At 33.4% G+C, this 18304-nt stretch overlaps 1 protein-coding gene across 10 annotated transcripts in view; it reads left to right on the forward strand.

Annotated features, from left to right (window-relative positions):
* LOC129789743 (calmodulin-A-like) overlaps window positions 1–18304 on the forward strand; it is a 70757-nt gene that overhangs the window by 22435 nt on the left and 30018 nt on the right. For 5 of the 10 annotated variants that reach the window (XM_055826775.1, XM_055826782.1, XM_055826779.1 and 2 more), the window contains exon 1: window positions 2745–2916. The exons of 1 other annotated variant lie outside the window; for it this stretch is intronic. The gene's annotated coding sequence lies outside the window, so the exon portion shown is untranslated. Of the gene's footprint in view, window positions 1–2744; window positions 2917–2960; window positions 2980–4011; window positions 4256–18304 lie in introns of those variants that run through there. 4 more of the 10 variants (XM_055826781.1, XM_055826776.1, XM_055826778.1 and 1 more) reach the window with 4 other exon arrangements.

Below are 18304 nucleotides of genomic sequence, written 5' to 3' on the forward strand. Positions count from 1 at the left end.
TCAAAGTCAAATAAATTGAAGGTTTTTAGTTCTCAATCACACCGATATTTAATATTTTACTGAATAAATTTAATTATTTTCAAAGCAAACATTTAGGCAACACTGACTAAAAATAAACAGCCAGCGCATATTGGCTCAGAATATAAAGGAAAAGAAGGAACTTTGGAGACTGTTGGAAGGGATATAAAATTAATTCTATGAAGAAATTTTTATTACATTTTTTTTAATATTCAGTTCATTATATTAGATTAAAAATTAATAGATTCTTACCTTTCTTTCAGAATCAAATTCAAGTCTTTCCAAGAAAACTTTGATTAAAGAAATTGATAAAATATTAATATTTCAGTTCTTGGAGCTCCCTGAGACTCCTAAGAAGGATAATAAAAATTCATAAAAATCCACAGAGATAGCAATATTGCGAAGAATTTCCTTGACATGTTCAATATCTTTGCTAGAGCGTATAGAGAGGAAATCATGTGCAATTCAACTTCGACGAAAAGCTCGATATTCGCATGAAATGAGTCAAGAATTCGGGCAAATCCAAGAAGAAGTAATCCTTGGGTGGATGTTTGAATTAGGAAAATCACCCATCTAACCCACCTCCCAGTCTTACCCACAGTCCTTCCCCTTTTATCCATGTGAATGAGTTCCACTGAACATCCACCACATAAGATACTATCAGCTGAAATGTAATAATTCTTGAGGTGTGCTACATGGCAAAAAAAAGCTTATCCCCACACTCTGCGTGGATGTAGTTGAGAGCACCCACAGTAGTGTGCTGCACACATATGTGTGAGCTTTCGTGTTTAAGGGGAAGCTTTTTGAGGAATTTGTGAAACGGCACGATGCGTGCGCACGGGGGTTGCCTTTCTGGGGGTCGTGAATGGAGCAGACAAAACAGAGGATACCCCGTCTGTTGTCAAGAATACTTCGGGGTTGGCAACACACCAAAGCCACTCACACCATCCACCCCGAGAAGTCCTCATGGCCCATTTTATTGTCATGTAACTCACCCAAAATTCAATGTGCTCCCCTACATAAGCATGCAACGCCAGCATGAGCTTTCCAAGAGGCGCACTGGCCAGAGTTTTTGGTTTATCTCTTCAACTGGGTGCATTCCAAAAAGGGGTGCGTTAGTGCAAGTGGAAAATACCGAGAAAGCTCTTCTTTTGCTTATTTTACAAGCTTAACAGGGATGTTCATAAAAATAGCAGGTATTAATTTGGGCATTGTGTTTGGTTTAAATTCGAGTCTAAAAATTAGGAAGAAATTAGATTTATTTTTTTAAATTATAATTCGAATAGAATTCGGAAAAGCTCGGTAAAACAAATTTTTCTTAAAGATGAAGCAAAGCCAGAAAAAGAAAGTTTTAGAGTTGTAGAATTTATTTTAAGAAATTCTTAACAATCTGCTTAATAATTTTTAAGACTCTTTCTTTACGCGAATATACAAGGTGGGCCAGAAGTTAATGTCTGAGCTTGATCGTATATATCTTTGAACTGGGTTGAGATATCTCAATGCGGAAAAAAGCAAAATGTAGAAAAACTCAAAAATTTACATTCAATGTTAGCAAAAAAAATTGACAAATCTCTAGAATAATTATTAATTTTTCAATTTAGAAAAATTGAATGAATTTTTCGTCATAAAACTTGATTTATTCTTTTTGAAAATAAGCCAAAAAGCTCCTTTTTTAATTTAAAATTCCAGAGAAGCTGCAGAGAGAGTTCTAACATTTTGGCAGATCTCCTAATTTTATTAATCCTTCAAAATTTAATGATTTTTTTATGTCAGCACTGCACTTCATTGCAAACTTGCAAAGCAAATAAATTATTCTATATCCTCACTTAATTTTTTTGAGTGCTTTAGTCTAGCAGAAAACTCTCAACCATTTTGAGCGAGAATCAACATTTAAAATTCCCAAAATCATTCATCACGATCTTAATTCCATCTTTCCTGGCTTATAGTGCCTCCACCATATGTTCCTTAATTCCTAACGTCAATCATGAATCGTATTGGAATTACAAATGATCAATTTATAGGATTTTATTTGTTGTGTTTGGAATAAAACTCAACCATTTCCCGAACGATTGATTCATCAAGCAATTGAATCCCCATACTCAAACACACTGAGAGACCACTTTTCCTCTTGCTTTTCCCACATTTTCCAATTGAGAGTTGAACACATTTTTTATGGCATGATATCCCCTTTTAGTGTGTTGTATGTGGTGCTCCCCTATTCGAATATTATGTAGTTTGCTGAACTCACACTGAAAGCAGCAACGTCATGCTCATGAGGGATTTTCTTGATAATTCTATGAAGGAAAAAAACCCAATAATCATCGCGTGGTTAAGCAGTGAGGAATAAAATTATGTTTTTGTAGGTAAAATGTTTCACACAGAGAGAGAGGAAGGGTTGGGCATTTGTAAGTTTTGGGGGATGAATGCTGAATTTGGGGAAATTTGCCTAAATAAACTTGAATGTTAGTTGGGGTAAAGTTGGCGATAGTGTGTGCAAATACATTGATAGCTCGTCCGCAACCTCTTGTGTTGAATTACAAAAAGGGGGGTACTTGTGAGACTCCACACAGCATGCCTTTTCCCAATGGCGCGTATGCTCCATGTATTTGTAACATAAACTGGAGAACTGTGTGGCGGTTTTTCGGCACAAAAGGGGAGGGTTTGATGTGGCGGAGGAATGGTTCGGACCTATGTATATGAACGCGCAACGAAACTTTTAGACACTTAGTCCACCGGCGGACGTAAAACCGACTCAACGTCTGTTTGCGAGACTGCGGCGTACCCCGAACTCCTACACACTACATAACATACATAGTATACCCGCAACGGAAAAGCATATATATCAAAAAACAGCTGAAAGTGTTGTGATTAATTGTTTACATCGCTTGACGGAAATTGGTGAATTTTTTAAAAATTTAATTTACAAAAAAAAATTCAAAAAGAAAATTCTCGTGAAAATAGGTTACTTTTCAAGGCTCTCACTGACTTATCCCCTCTTATTTTTGTCGACTTTGAAGCTAAATTAATTAAAATCACGCGGAAGCTTTCAAAAAAAAAAAAAAGAAAAGCTGTGATTGAGGTTTTTTCCTCTCTCTCTGGGAAATCCTCTTGTGGAAAGTTTTTTTTGGGTAGCTTTAAAAAGCTTCTGGCATTGGCGTTGTTCCTCCACGAGAGTGGGAGAACTCTAACAGAAAAACCCTTCTAGTATAATTCCTAAGGCTATCGTGCGGTGGTGCAGGAAAATCTTACGTAATCACCCAAAATGAGCTTTAAATCGTCTAAGAGTTGCATCCCCCGCAACTCTTTGGCTCCATGCAGCCCTCGCACGATTTATTAGTTTGAAATTCCTGTGCCAATTGTAAAACTGTGACAATTTTGCAATCAATTCAATCACTCCTCTCGGGGGGAATTTTCTCGGGAAAACTCCTTCAATTCCACGCGACCTGGATTTCTTTTAAGTGCCCCATTCTGTGTACAAACTCACCTGACAACCACCCCCATTCCGCGTAGAAGTATGAAAAATTGTGGTTGTCTCTGGGAAAATCTCGAAGTTTAAGTGTTCCGCGCCATCCCCTAAACCCAGAGGAATAAAAGAAAATTCCTCGAGTTCCTGGCTCATTGTGTTACGTCCCATAGACGCACCTGCGGTGCTATAATAAATGGATATACATCCACAAGCGATATGCGAATGGACGAAGGATGAAGGAGAAAAAAAACATAGAATTGGATTTATATCAGTTTATGTGTGTGGGGGGTATATAAGAAATTATTTGCATCACGCAATGGAGATTTTATGAGTGTTTGATTTTTGACCCGATACGAGACCCCCTAATGATGATTGAAAGCCCATACATTCTCACCCCCACCCCCCATCTGTATAGGCCCTGTAATTATATTAATTTAACACAGCAAAAAAATGACTAATGTCCTTCTCTGTATTGTATTTTAATTTGCGGAAATTTTTATTACATTCCTCCCAAATCAAATTGAAAGTTGGAAGCAAATACCAATGAATGGGGGGAAAACCATGTATACAATAAAAAATCGTCGTGTCCGGAGGAAACTATTAAAAAGTAATCCAAGTGCAATGATTTCTAATGGACGTCGGTTGTTGGTGTTTCAATTGTGGCGCCAAGGGTTCTAACAATCGAAAACTTAATGCTAATTGTGTGATTGTGTGAGATTGGGGTTTGTTGAATGAGGAAGTGGAGTTTGATTAATCATAAAATGGGAAATAGTGAGATAATCTTCTCTATTGAAAGCTTTATGCTATTACCTCAAGAATTCAATAATAATTGCCATTGTTTGTGATTTTTCTGATGTATTTTGAAGGAGGAGAATAAGAATTTATTGTTTTTTTTTAAAATATTTGGATAATTCTGCGGAAATTTTGTGAATATAAATCAGTTAGAACTTTCCGCATCACATAAAGCTCAAACTGACAAAGTTTGCTTATTGAAATGATTTTTATTTCTATCCAAAAAATTGTATTTTATTTTATCTAATTTTCTGTGAGAAAATTCTAATTTTAATTTCCTGAAATGATAAAAGCTCGAAAGCTCTAAAACGAAATTTTCAAACAAATAAAAATAAAGATACTGCCTAAAAACAAATAATTGGAAATAATTTTTTATAGGATCCTCCCACGACGCTAAGATGGATGCGAAAGCGTCTGAAACATGTGGGAGGACCCTTCAATAAAAATCTAATCTAATCTAATTGCCTAAAAACAAAATAAATTAATGAAATTCTTATAAATTTTAGAATCTTTTACATACATTCCTACGATTTCATATAAAAAATTCAATTGTTCTTTTTAGCCCCAATTATGAAGGTAATTTGAATCGAATTCAGAAATCCTCTAAAAGCTTCTTCAGAACCTCGAAAAAAGTTTCTTTTTATTCAAATTTAAATCACAAATAAAACATACTAAATAGAATTGTAATACTTTCTCCCTTACGCGACGGCTACAGTGAATAATGTACAATATTGCTCCTGCAGCTGGAATGGTCCAGTGCACAAGACACACTACTGGAGGAAAGTGAGAAGTAAAAAAAGAACTAAAAATTCTGAACAAATATAGCTCCTATAAAAATTTCCTTCGTAGGATATAGAGACGATAAAAAACGGATATACTGGGGAAAAATTGTTCAACTTTTTCTTCGACACTCGAAACACATGGCTCCCCCACTCATAATTCATTGTGAAATCACGGACTTCCCCCCAAGAGATTTTTAGTTGCTCCTTTTTTTGTGTTTACACTGAGCAATTTTCCCAACATGAGCAATGAGCTCGAATTATTTGCAGTGTGTGTGGTGCTAAATGCTAAAGCTCCCTCCTCTGGGTCTCGGAGTCTCTCAATTTCGACAGCGGAGACGAGTAGATGGGAAACAAGCACCTTAAGACATTATCGTAAAATGCTCATTATGGGTGAATGTGTCTCCTAAACTTATTTACGGGGTTTCCTCTTATAGATGATTTTGGGTGCGCTTCAAAAGGAAGTAAATTTGAGGGCGATGAGCTTTTTGGGGGGTGAAGGTGAAATATTGCAGAGATAATTGAAAATTCCATCCACAAAATAAAACAGTAAATCACCTCCCATGGATTTTCACATAGCAAAATCATTTATCATTCAAAAAGAATAAGGAAGAGATGGCGTGCAAATTAAAGACCAAACTGAAAGACATATATGGAGGCAAAAAAGAAAAGGAAATTACATTTGAAAGCTCTGAAAAGTTTTTCATCTCGATTATTTTAAATTGATTTGTTTTTCCCAATTATTCGTGATTTTCCGTGGAAGTTCTTTGAAATGTCTTTTGGCACTTTTCGGGAACTTTAAGTGGAGCTTTTGGAATATGATTTATACGGTGCTTTAATGGGAATTTCCTCGTATATAGTGAGAATTAATTGGATGTCTGTACTAGTGGAGATTCTAAGAATTTTTCTTCATTAAAAAATCTTTTATTTAGTAAACAATTTTTTATATTTCTGCATTGAATAGACTATTGAAAAATTTTGTACATACTCACTCTCTCTCTAATTTTAATTAAATTTCTTATCAGAACTTGCAAAGATCTAACACCAAACTTATTGCAAAGCTTGTGAAAATTTAATTAGATTTAAGATTTTGATAAAATCATTTTAAATCGAATTTTGAAAAAGTTTTTCTAAGACTTTGCTCATAATTTTTTATTAAGATCTAATAGAAAAGTTTTCCAATAATTTAATATCTAGAATAAATTTAATAATATATTGATTCATATTTTTTCCGCATTTTATCCTCCAAGAAGCAAAATAGAATTTAAAAAAAAATTATTAATTTTGCTGAAATATAAATTTTTATTTCCATTAATTTGACAACATTTCTCTCATTTTTCCCCCAAAAGCTCTAATGAAAGTTCAAAATGGAATTTCCACGGAATTTTCCCGGAATAAATTTATGCATAATTTTGTCCACAAAACTTGGAGCTTTCATATAAACAAAATAAATTTTCTCAGTATTCCAAATGTGTTTTGATTAATTCAGTATAACAAAAAAAACGAACCAAACAATTTTGGTTAAATTTCCCTTTGGACGTGGGGAAAATTGTGTGGGTTTATTCATTACAATTTCCACATAATATATTGTAATCGTGAGAGCTATGTAACCGCGGTAGTACGTGTAGTTTTGGCATCACTTTGTGTTGAATGATTAATCAGACACGCAATTCCGACGGGACGTCGCAGAAAAGCAACTAAAAAGCTCTGTGTGTACAAACATATTATAAAATCTATGTTAAATATATTATTTTCAATCTTGTTTTCAATTGTTGGACTTTATTGTCAGCGGCATATTACCAATTCAAACAATTCAATTAAATTCAATTATGCAGTGATTTTTTTTCGCTCTCAATTGAATTGAATTGAGTGGAAATGTCCAGTGGAAAATTCCAATTTTTTCTTGTTTAAAAAGCTCATCAAATTTTCGTCAATAATGTGGCTTTTTTGCCTTTTTTGCATCATATATAATTTTAATAAATTCTCTAAAATTTAATATCAGTTGATTATTATTTTTATCACTCCCAAAGAACTGAATTTTATCAGCAAAAAATTCTAAAGCTTTTTTGTGACAGAAAGCTCTCAAAATTACCTGCAAAGGTATGAGGGAAAATTGTCAAATAAATTCAGACCTTTTGATCTTTTCATGCAGCTTTCAACATTTTGTGTTCAAAAATCCCATATCACGGCGAAAATTAATACGAGATATACCTACATATATAGATATGTATGCATGTAGATTGTAGATACCTGCTGATTAAAAGTACATTCATATGTATTTTATTCCACATTTAAATGAAAAAAAAATACAACAAAAAATATGCAGTAAAAGCTCTTAAATTTTCAGGCTTCATGTAAATTCTATGGAGCTTTTAATATTTATCAGTTAAAGCAACATTACGTACTTTTCTCTGACGCACCATAGAAGTGGTGTAAATGCGTAAATTTGGGGGATTTAATAATAAAATAAGCGAGGAAATGAATAACCGAAAAATGAGGGAAAAAATCATACAGAAAAATTATTATTAGTTCTTTAGCGCTTTGTTCGAGGATTTTATCATATAAAATTTTCAAATCCCCCAAGAAAGGAATTTTATGGAGCATAAAATGTAATAATTTTCCTCTGATGGATATTTAAACGAGCTTTTAGAAAGCTTTTTTTTTCTCACGACAATTCTCGTGCTTTTGTCATCGTCCCAAATCTTTTATTTCAATGGGAAAAATTTTCATCAGTTGAGTTTTCCATTGAAAATGTGGGGAATTGTGAGGATTTTTTAATTTAAGCATTAATAATGGAATTTTTTTTAATGAGTCCTTAAAACTCCTCTCAATTGGAAGTTGAGGGAAATTCAAATGAGTCGGGAATCTGCAGCCATAAGGGGTGAGCTTTGGGAGAGAGAGGAGCAAAAGGATTCGCGAGGTCACTTGATAAAATGGGAAATATTTTCCACACAGTCGTGCCAAGAATGTCTGCAGCAACAACCGCATTAAATTTTGTTTCTCTTGAGCCCCGAGGCGAGGGAAAAGATGCTCTATATTGCAATTTATAACACCCACTTGACACAATTACAGGCCGCTTGTATTCTTCACACCCCACCAACCTTGACAGTGGGGTAGGCGCGCAAGTAGTATAACCATACTCCCGGGAAAATTCATGTAGTCATTCGGAATAAATGAGTACAAGTATACCTTCAGAGGGTGTTATGCAAAAAGAGTCTCGATGAAGTGAGTGGGTGGAATTCGTGCATGATTCTCATATCGTTGAAGACAATCAACACTCTCTGTGTGAAGAAAATCACAGACTTCTTGCATCACACACAGCCTGCATTCTTCGTACAACCCGGGAAATTCATCTGAAGCATGAATATCGTCACTTCCTCCGCTGCCTTTCAATTCTCACAATCTCACTGTGTATTTGTGTGCATTGGAATATTAATGGTGAAATGTAGAACAGTTTTGTGGGATGTGGGACGTCTGAGATGTGTGGGTGGATGTTAACTACTTATTTACATACGTACATATATAGCTTAAGCCCTTATACACGATTATTGAGCACTGGATGAGCTTTCTCTCTAACACTTTAACAGCATGGGATAAATAAATCGATTTTAAATACAAATAAAAAAGGAGTCTATTCGTTATGGAAAAACTCTCCGTTCGAAGAAATAATTATTCTCTTTAACCATTTATTTTGTCAAAATAAACTTTCGCTAATACATAGCATAAAGCTTTTAATTTTTTTTTGCATAAAACTATGCAGGTAAATTGGGAAAATTGATACACTAAAAGAAGGTGCATGTGCTGTGCATGTAAAAGTGGAGAGAAATCCACGTCCACCCCATCCCTCTTTTCAGCATAATATAAATATTTACTACCCCTGGTAGCTGGTGGAATTTATTAATGCTGCATACATTAATATGTACATGCATGTAAATTATTGCTGGATTATAATCCGCATACAAATAATCTAAGAGCGCTAATTGAATTAAGATGTATGGAAGTTACGATGGAATGCCGCAGCAATCCTTCAGAAACAATTCAATTTGCGATTAATTCAACGCTACATTGTGGCATACGTTGCGGAATTGCTATAAAATTAAATTATTTGGAGTTCAAAGCTCCATTATAGGGACTTATGCCCACCCCTCCCCTCACAATGCAGGTGGAAATTTAATTTTCCAAACTTGCTTTTCATATTTTTCATGCCAGTGTGGTGGAGATAGGAAAAAAAAGTTACCAAAAGGATGCATAAAGCTCCCGCGAAAAAATAACCCGAGTAATGTTGAAGCAAACTGTGGTAGTTCCCATCTATCCATGTAGCCTCTACATCAAGAGAGCTTCCTTTTTGCACCATAATTCTTTGATTCTGACACACCAATATCCCAACGAAAAATTCCACAAAGGGCCACACAGTTTCATGCAGCGCGACCTCTCTTCGTGAGAGAATCCTTCACACAAACATTATACATATAAGTTGAAAAGAGGAGGAAAAACTTTCTTCCATATATGAAAAATATTATTTACTTTCTCGAGGCATTGTTACAATTCCTCGCAAGATTATATTTGATTCCGGACGGAATACAACTGCGATTCTTGGCACAGAATGCAATATTCTTACCTAAAAATTCATCCATATAGTTCCCCCACATAGCATTGGTGCAATTCGTACACAAAATTTTCATTGACGATGAGTATATAAAATTTAGTGCTGTATGACGCCGCTTTGGCGCCAAACAGACAACATGTCCGTGACGATATATAATTCATCCTAATTATAATCTTACTTTTATTCAAATTCATATTTATTGCATCGGACAGATTTTCATCTCTCTCTGTGTGTCCTCAAATGTTGGGAAATTGTTATATTTTATTTTCTGCAAATTCATCATTTTTTTCGCGCGAGCGTTCTAATCGCAAAATTGTAGCCGCTTGGGGCAACAAATGGCATGTTTTTGCAATATTTTTTCGCATATATTTTTGTGGATTTTATGAATGAATGTTGTTTTGTTGTGAATGCAGAATTATTGTGAATAAGCACGAAAAACGCGATTTATTAATAATATAAAATCACTTTGGATGGGAAAGCACAGGGGCGTACTTGAAAAGTTATTTAAGGGGGTGATTTCAGAGAATAAATTTCTTTGATAACTTTTGACATTTCTATTATTAAAGCGTTTAACGTTTCTTTCTCTAATGTTTTCTTTTCTTTACCAATGTTTGACGTTCCTTTCTTAACGTTTGACATTTTAACATTTGAATTTTCGACTTTTAACAATTTACTTGAGTAAATTTTAACGTTTGACATTTTTTATTTGACATTCGAAATATTTAGAAATTTGACGTTTCCCTTCTAATTTTTGACGTTCCTTTCTTAACGTTTGACATTTTTTTTTCGTTTGAATTTTCGACTTTTAACAATTTTTTTGAGTAAATTTTAACGTTTGACAGTTTTTCTCTGACGTTTGAACATTAATCTAATATAATATTTAAAGGTTTGACGTTTCCCTTCTTAATGTTTTTCCTTTATTATTTAACGTTTGACGTTATTATCCGAAAATGTTTGAAAATTATCTAATTTTTGTCATGAAAATAATTTTTTTGACTTCTAAAAGAAAAAGAAGAAACTGTTTTAGTTTTTTGGGGGGCAGCTTAGACCCCTAAACAAACACCCCTGACTACATCACTGATGGAAAACACTATTTTTTGCATGTTTTTTTACTCTTCCGCTAAAAATATGAAGGAATGGAAGGAATGAATCATTGCATATTTTTCAGTGAGATTTTGCTTTATTGTTCAGTTCACTTCCATGGCGGTACCTACACATATTTTAAATAATGGGAACCTTGAAAGTCATTCCTGGGGTTGCAATCCACAGTGATTGCCTTTTTTTCTTCTTCACTGAAAGAAACAATAAAGAAACTTTCTTAACAAATCTCTATGTGAATAATTCATTTTTTTTCTCGCGGGAAGAGTTCTTCATTCCGCAAAAGACTTTGAAAAGTTTATCCAATCCAGCTGTTGAACTGCAATAATTTCTTTGTTAGAGGAATGAAATTAACTTTATATGAGGGTGCAAATTACATAAAATTTAAATTATTAATTTTTACATCAAATTCAGAAAGTTTTGTAAACAATTTTAATGTGGAAAAGCTCAAGGAAAGTCGCATGCTAATTGTTCTGTCATAAGTTCAAAATTTTCTTTTAAATGTTATTTTAAATTTATTAGTTTAACCCCTTTTGATCTGAATTTACAAAAATAAATCTAACAATTATTACATAATTGAGACAAAAGCTCTGGAATGGAATTTTCATGGTACTAAAACCCACAAAATGCTGACAAATTGTGAAGCTTTTCGCGTACAAAATCATCCCAATTGAAATTTTTAAGAGAATCCAGCGAGATTAACATTCTAAATGAAGAATTTCCGGGGAATTTACAAGAGCTCATAAATTGCAGGAAAATTGTATACTTTCATGACGACGGCACTAACCACAAACATTTGTATTTCCAACTCAAACACACGACATAAAGAATGAAACCAAATACACGGGGCGGAGTGAGTTTAAGCTTCGTGAGCAAATAACTTCATAATATTTAGTCTTCCTTTACCCCATTTCATTTCTAAAAATGATTTGCAAAATTATGTCAAGGCATTTTTGCAGTAATTCACACAATATCTCCACCATCGTCACGTAAGGGTCAGTCGTGGAAATGTTTTCCAGAAAATTAGTCATTTTACATTCACATAAAAATGTACAACGATGTGAATTTAAAGCCCATCCCGCCCCCACTTTTTTCTCCACCAGAGACAATGTACTTTGTTCTGTGTGGAGGAAGTAGAATGGGGAAATAGGTACACCATATAAAAGAAGTGAATTTATGTGGAAGAAAAGGAAGAACTCACGGACTTTCTAGCTTCTTAATGGGGTGCTTCCTTAGACTGCAAATAGGTCAAAATTGCTCCTTGCACCGATTAACATGGCGTGAGAGATGGCAACAATGTTGAGGCACGTCAGGAGATTTGTCATTAGACCAAGATGAAGAGTAGGAAGGTATTAAAAGCCAGCATGATCTTTTATCATTGCTTCCCTCATCCCCATTCGAAGCTCAACCACCCCCGCAGAGAGAGAGAGCATCGCCCAATGGGAAAACTTTTATTGCACGACAGGACATCTTAATTTGCTCTCAAATAGGATTTTATACACTCCTGAATGTAATTTAAGTAGAGAATGAAGATGGTGTTAGCATAAAATTTTATTTTTTTCATTTAAAAATGACAGAGGGTGAAGCAATTATAAATATTTGAATAATGTAGAAGGTTCTGTTTGATTTAATTAAATGGCAAAAGTTTCCACATACCTATACTTTCATCGATTGGTTTTTGTTTCAAGAAAGTTTGTACTATTTGTGGCGATATTGTGTTGAGAATTGAGTTAATTGGATGTTTTCTAATGTTTTGTGGTGTTGTCGCCCACCTGCAGATTCTTAAATGTTTTCCTCTAGCATAAATATTAATTTAATTGCTTCCTTGAGACGTTTAATTTTCTCAATGGGAAATTTTATACGTCCATGTTCTTTCTTTGTTTTCCTTTCAAATGAAAATAAAATGATAAATTAATTTAATTGTTTTCATATGAAGGGGATGAAGAGGGTTGGAGGGAGTCCATCAAAGTTTTCTGAATTTGAAAAATTGTATTTTCCATTGAGATTGAATAAAATGACTTCAGAGCTTCAAATTTTCTGGAAAATTCTTCGCAACTTAAAAAATTTTACTGAAAAAAATATTTTTAAAAATCTTTTAGATTTTTTTCTTAAAAACCTTTGATGTTCCTTTTAACGTTTTTTCGTTAACAAATAATTATGCAAAAATATACTCTGAAAAAAAAAGGTTTGTATTTGAGTTTGTCAAAGTTTGTAACTCCCATACATTTTTTAACAAACATGGAAGTGAAAAGGAGTCAAAGCCCTTTTTTGTCAAAGGAGATTACTTTTTAATCTCCAAGTTTGTTATTTCAAAATATAATATCCATGTTTGTAAAAGTTTGTTATTGTTTGTAAAATTTTGTATAAAAATTCGCATATCCCTCCTTACAAACCTTTGCAAATTATTACAAGCTTGTTTATTTTATTTTGTATCTTTTAAAATAAAAGACATTCTTTTAAATTAGAATCCACAAAGTTTATTCATTTTTTTTATCATTATAATCAAGTATTATTTAATTACATTACTGATTTTTCTCTGAAGAAATTTTTCTGTATATCCGTTACCCCGTCCATCCGTATGCGACGTCGAATAAGGCTGATCAGAAGAAAGAACTCCTCAATCATCTCGTTATCTATAAATAAATAAAAAAGATGTTTAACTCGAGGATAATGCCATTCATGATTGAGGTTATATTGAAATATCTTACCATTTAATGACTTAGATGCTCCAGGAACTCCAAACTGTACGCAAAAATTATACAGTTGGGGACTATTCACAAAATAAATAATGAATTTCAAAAAATATCCATTATTTTTATCGGTTTTTCACACTTTCCTTAAACGGCGTCCACTCTAATGAAAATTTAACAAAATAACAAACTTTATCAAAAAAGTTTGATAAAGCTTGTAAATGCACCAAAATAACAAACTTTTGAACAAACTTTATCAAAAATGTTTGTTAACGTTTGATTTTATAAACAAACCAGCATACAAACATTTTTGTAAAGTTTGTAAAAAGGTTGTTCTTTCAAATTTATTAAAATTTGTTTGCAAAAATTTGTAAAATGTTTGTTAAAGTTTGTACTTTTTTGTATTTTTTCCTCAATTTACAAACATTTTACAACCAATCATCTCCAAATACAAATTATGTTTGTTAAATTCCATATTTACCTCCAAAGTAATATCCTTTAACAAACTTTGACAAACATCGCTACAAACTATTTTTTTCAGAGTAGGAAAGTAGACCCATTATTTTTATCAATAGTCATTAAAAGAAATTTTATTTTTAAGTGATAACTTGAACACAAAATTTTTTAAATATTTGAAAGTTTGAAAAAACAATTTAAAAAAATGAACAAAATAGCAATTTCATGATTTATTTCCAACTTTTATTTCATTTTTATCTGGGAAAATAACAAATTAAATGCAATCAAAATCGAACCAATTAACACCTCCAATAATTACCCAATTTATTCTATCAGATAAATTTGCAGTGTTTGCAGTATATAAGTTTATCTTTCCAACCCCTAAAATATGAGTTAACCTAATTTTAATCAACTACCACATAATACCTTTAGGGGGGTAATATAAAATAGTCATTCGTAAATGCATTAATGCAGCTTAATGTGGTGTACAGAATATTATATATAAAATATTGAGCTTTCGCGGTATTCGGCGATGCAGCATCACAAAAGCTCCAAATAATTTGGAGAATTTGTATATAGATTATGATATTTTCGACGGAAAGCCCACATTTCCCTGCGAGGTGAAAATTAATGAAGAAAATTTGATGTTCTGCGGGGGTGCATTGAACAATGTTTACGGGCAAATCCTCATGTTTTTGGATGGCTTGCCCTGACGGGCAGGCGTACAAAAAGCAAAACTAATTAACTGGGCTAGCAAACGGCTGCCGATTTATTAGAACCACCCCTTAGTCTGACAGATGTATATTAGGTTGAACACGCTTCTGCGTGTTGAAAATTAATTGCGTGCCAAACTAAATCCGGCATTTCAACCATCAAGCCTCACACGGCGTTCCACATGCTAAAATCTCCACTAAATAAATACGACAAAGTACATAATATGCACAATTTTTCGCAACACCCTGATAAGGAGGTGGGTGTGTTGAATGAAAGTCTCCCCCCTATATTACCTCCTTATTACCAACACCTTGTTCCCGTTTTCCTGGACGTACATAGGCACGATAAAGAGGGTGTTTCAATTTGAGGAATTTCGTTCCACTTCCCGCCGCCGGGTGTGCCGAAAGGAAAAACTCCGTGCTTTTTGTTAATGCAATTAAAATAATTTTCTCTGCATTTGCCGCACGAACCCCAAAGCCACACCGGATGACTAAAAGTCCTGGCATTATAATTTAATATGTTGCACTTAACTATTAATGCACTCACAGAAGGGTTGTAGGTTGTATGCATGCGGATTCTAATGGACTGCATTGCAATGAATTTGAGTGCAATGCTGTAAAAAAACATATCATGCACGTGGATTATGAAAAAAAAAGTTCAAGGTACTGATAGATTTATAATTTAACGTATAATTTTAATAAAAAAAATTGCCACGAACCTTGTAATCAAAATATCAATCCATTATTTTTAATTTTGATTATTTCATTAGATAAAATCATACAGATCCCAGCACACCTTCAGCAGCCACCACGCGGTCCGTGGCGGTCATGGGTGGCCCCTGTGGCGCCACCAGACAGCCACCACACGGTCAGGTGACATACAAATGGGGAATAAATCGTGACCGGTCACTGTGACGTCCCCTCTGTGGATGGCTCGTGGCTACGGCGCAAGCATCCAGAAAAATTTCCCACAAAAATATCCCAAAAATATTCTTTCAATATATATTTCTACAACATACATAGAGGGCATGGCGATGGTATATTCCCTTATGAAATATACAATAATATGTCAAAGAATTATCATAACTTTGTAATCAGATTTTCGGGGTATCAACCATTCAGAAATAAATGCGATATCCACTTTACGTCTTGAAATTTAATGAATAATCTCAAAATGCGGGTCCTTAATGCAATTTTATTAATTAAATGATTTAAAATTGACGATTTTTAGGGTAAAATAATAAAATTGCAAAATATTGATCAAAACCTAAACTAAACCCTTTTAGAAGGGTCCTGACATTGTTTTAAGCCAATAAATGTCCAGGATTATAAAGAAACTAAGATTATTTGTAATGATATTTTTCCACGTGCTTCATATGGGCTAAATAGGGAACCATTGCAAACATTATTCTCGTAGGCTTACGTAAAATAGATAGCTATTGCAAAGACTAAAAAACTGAAAATACGCTGTTTTCGAGACTTTAAATAATATGAATTTTCTGCAAACAAAATTAATTCATATATTTTACTGTGCGTCTGGAAAGTTTAAGAGTTTTTTTGCAAAACATTTGGGTATTTCCAATATTAACATATGCATTGATGCCCAAGTGCTGCTCGAATTGCTACCTGGAGCATAATCTTTTAGTTTTCCCTACTAAGCCTTTCGGCAGTACAATACCATAAAACCAATTTATTACCTGCAATTGTCTCAACTAAAGGAAAATACTTACAGTAATATTTGTGTTAAAATTTTTACCTATATTCATACCTAAGATTAAGATTGAAAATTACGTTTAACATGTTATTTAGTAGGTGCGGTAAAACATATTTTTTTCTCTCTTGAACGTACTTAAATATCGATTGAGTGGTTTTTATTTTAAAGATAATTTATTTTCTGACTAAAAAATGAATAACTATGATTTTTGGTTTGAACGATCACAAAAAATATAATTAGTAATTAAAGAGAGCATTGATAAAATGAAATTAAAAACGCGAAAAATTTAATAAAGTATCTTCGGATAATTTTTAATTATTTAAATTAATGTAAAAGCATATTTTAATTCAAAAATATAAAAATTTTTTTTTCTAATATTTTTATTTTAAACTCATTTGGCATTGATCTCCCGGAGAATCATTGATCTTGTGAGTGAGAAGCATCGCTGTGACGTCATGCACTTCTTAGGATCGCTGTGGCCGTGTGGTGACCACGTAGTGGCCGTCCACGTGGTTCGCGCACCGCTTGCGGATATATATTTGTTTCACTTTTCTATCCTTGTCTCCCTAATGCGTTTTGGGTCTGTCACCAAGTAATCTACTCTAATGTGTATGAAGAGTATAGGAACATGACGTTTATGTGCCTCTCTTTCACACAGAAATATCTCAACATAACTAGCGCCGCGGTGGTGGCTCAAAAAATTATTTTGGGAAATTTCCCAAAGTAGGAGCCACAGGGCGGCCACGAATCAAAAAAAAGGGGACCCCCTGTGACTATACATTTGTGGCTGATTAAAAAAAATTTTTTTTCTTTATATTTTAGATAAAATGATATTTATCAGTTGTTATCAACATACTAAAGATGCCCAGATATTTTATTTTCAAGAAAAAGCTAAAAAACTGCTAATATTCCACATAAATTGTAAACGTCTCGTCCCCGCTGTGGCTGCTCTGGGACCCTCTCGTGGCCGTTTTTACAAAAATGTTTAATTCTCTTAAAATTCTATACTTTTCCGATTGATATCGATTTTTAAGTAATCTCTATTTGAAATTATAAAGTTTCTGTTACATTAAATTGGTGTTAAATACGTGAAATACGATTTTCAAGATTCATTGAATTCTGCATGGTCACAATTTGCAACCATTCGTGGGTCCCCTGTGGCCGCCAATTTCGGTCACGGCAAAAACTGAAAGAGCCACGAATTGGGACTGTCTGGTGGCGCTACTGTGGATCCCCGTAGCAGCCACAGGAGCCACAGCCACAAGAGGCTAGCTGGGGAGCTACCTATGTATATATTTTGTTTGATTTTCTCTTTATTTGATTTTTGTTATTAAAAAAAACACGTAAATAATGATTTAATCTGTTTGTGGGGCTTTTAAACAATTATTTACTCAAGGAAAGTCGATAAAAGCTTTTTTACTGTTGGAGTAATTTATTTAAAAATAGAGTAAGGGGGACCGGGGTTAAAAAAGTAACTTAAGGGTTTAGAAAAAGCTCAAAATATCATATTTCCCAAATAGATAAAGCGAAATGTATAGCTCATTTCTTTAGGAAATTTACTGCCCTATAACTCTTTCTCAGATCATTTTGTTCTATCTAGCTAGTAAATAAGATATTTTAAGCCTTTTCCAAACCCTTAAGTGACTTTATTAGCCCCGCCCTCCCCTAATCAAGTATTAAAATCAATAAAGGAATTAAATTTCTAGTCAAAGGATTTTCTTAAATATTATTTGTGAGTAAAAAATTAAGATCTAATTCCGATAACTAAAAATTTAAATCTTAACCTAAATCTGACTAATTTGCCAGAAAATTGAAAATTGTTAAATTAACAAGTGTTAAAAATAGTCCAAAATAGATAAAATTGATTCAACCTGATCAATTGTTAAAACCTTTAAAATTAGACCTTAAAATTTTAAGTTCTGTTTAAAAAATTTAAGTCTGCCCCAAGAAACTTAAGCCTTGCTTAAAATTC

Source organism: Lutzomyia longipalpis, chromosome 2 (genome assembly GCF_024334085.1).
Source record: "Lutzomyia longipalpis isolate SR_M1_2022 chromosome 2, ASM2433408v1".
Classification (NCBI taxonomy): Eukaryota; Metazoa; Arthropoda; class Insecta; order Diptera; family Psychodidae; genus Lutzomyia; species Lutzomyia longipalpis.